The sequence below is a fragment of the Cebus imitator genome, unplaced genomic scaffold (genome assembly GCF_001604975.1).
Source record: "Cebus imitator isolate Cc_AM_T3 unplaced genomic scaffold, Cebus_imitator-1.0 Scaffold299, whole genome shotgun sequence".
In the NCBI taxonomy this organism is placed as follows: domain Eukaryota; kingdom Metazoa; phylum Chordata; class Mammalia; order Primates; family Cebidae; genus Cebus; species Cebus imitator.
This window is the reverse complement of record NW_016107614.1, coordinates 671805-672295: the sequence shown is the minus strand read 5'-3', so window position 1 is coordinate 672295 and position 491 is coordinate 671805.

Genomic DNA, 491 nt, shown 5'->3' with positions numbered 1-491 from the left:
TTCTTTGTTGACTTTCTGTCTTATTGACCTATCTAGTGCTGTCAGTGGAGTATTAAAATCTCCCACTATTACTGTATTGCCATATACCTCATTTCTTAGGTCTAGTAGTAATTGTTGTATAAATCTGGGAGCTCTAGTATTAAGTAAATATATACTTAGAATTGTGACATTTTCCTATTGGACTAGTTCTTTTATCACTATGTATTGTTCCTCTTTGTCTTTTTTAATTGCTGTTGCTTTAAAGTTTGTTTTGTCTGATATAAGAATAGCTACTCCTGAAGCCGGGCGCGGTGGCTCAAGCCTGTAATCCCAGCACTTTGGGAGGCCGAGGCGGGTGGATCATGAGGTCAAAAGATCGAGAACATCCTGGTCAACACGGTGAAACCCCATCTCTACTAAAAATACAAAAAATTAGCTGGGCATTGTGGCGTGTGCCTGTAATCCCAGCTACTCAGGAGGCTGAGGCAGGAGAATTGCCTGAACCCAGGAGG